This window comes from Bison bison, unplaced genomic scaffold (assembly GCF_000754665.1).
Source record: "Bison bison bison isolate TAMUID 2011002044 unplaced genomic scaffold, Bison_UMD1.0 scf7180017864180, whole genome shotgun sequence".
Taxonomy (NCBI): Eukaryota; Metazoa; Chordata; class Mammalia; order Artiodactyla; family Bovidae; genus Bison; species Bison bison.
The window spans coordinates 389,538-390,903 of NW_011494752.1; positions in this window are offsets into that span (position 1 = coordinate 389,538).

A 1,366-nucleotide genomic window follows, 5' to 3' on the forward strand; every position below is an offset into this window, starting at 1 on the left:
TCCAAACAGGAAAAGGAGTACGTCAAGGCTGTATATTGTCACCCGGTTTATTTAACTTATATGCAGAGTACATCATGAGAAACGCTGGACTGGAAGAAACACAAGCTGGAATCAAGATTGCCGGGAGAAATATCAATAACCTCAGATATGCAGATGACACCACCCTTATGGCAGAAAGTGAAGAGTAACTAAAAAGCCTCTTGATGAAAGTGAAAGAGGAGAGTGAAAAAGTTGGCTTAAAGCTCAATACTCAGAAAACGAAGATCATGGCATCCGGTCCCATCACTTCATGGGAAATAAGATGGGGAAACAGTGGAAACAGTGTCAGACTTTATTTTTCTGGGCTCCAAAATCACTACAGATGGTGACTGCAGCCATGAAATAAAAAGATGCTTACTCCTTGGAAGGAAAGTTATGACCAACCTAGATAGCATATTCAAAAGCAGAGACATTACTTTGCCAACAAAGGTCCATCTAGTCAAGGCTATGGTTTTTCCTGTGGTCATGTATGGATGTGAGAGTTGGACTGTGAAGAAGGCTGAGCACTGAAGAATGCTTTTGAACTGTGGTGTTGGAGAAGACTCTTGAGAGTCCCTTGGACTGCAAGGAGATCCAACAAGTCCATTCTGAAGGAGATCAGCCCTGGGATTTCTTTGGAAGGAATGATGCTAAAGCTGAAACTCCAGTACTTTGGCCAGCTCATGCGAAGAGTTGACTCATTGGAAAAGACTCTGATGCTGGGAGGGATTTGGGGCAAGAAGAGAAGGGGACGACAGAGCATGAGATGGCTGGATGGCATCACTGACTCGATGGACGTGAGTCTGAGTGAACTCTGGGAGTTGGTGATGGACAGGGAGGCCTGGTGTGCTGCGATTCATGGGGTCGCAAAGAGTCGGACACAACTGAGCGACTGATCTGATCTGATTTTGGATAAAATGGCCAAGAAAGGCCTCTCAGATGAAGTGATAATTAAGCTCAAATCTAAAGAATGTAAAGGGGTTAGCTTGAAAAGAGTGAGAGGAAGAGCCTTCAAAGGTATGGGTGCAGCACAGGCAAATGCTCTGGGGAAGGAAAGATGTGGTCTAGTTGAAAAAAAATTTAAGCCCATTTATTTTTCATTTCATTTTTTTTGGCTGCACTTCGTGGCATGCTGGATCTTTCCTGGGATCAGAGATCAAACCTGGGTCCCCTGCAGTGGAAGCATGGAGTACTATCCACTGGACCACCAGAGATGTCCCAGTTGAAGAAACTGAAAGACTAGTTAGTAACCTGGGGGTGGAAGTGGGGTGGGGAGAGTTGTTAGGAAACAATTTGGATTAAGTGCAAAGGCAGGTTATCTGATTTACATTTTATCCTGACCACACCT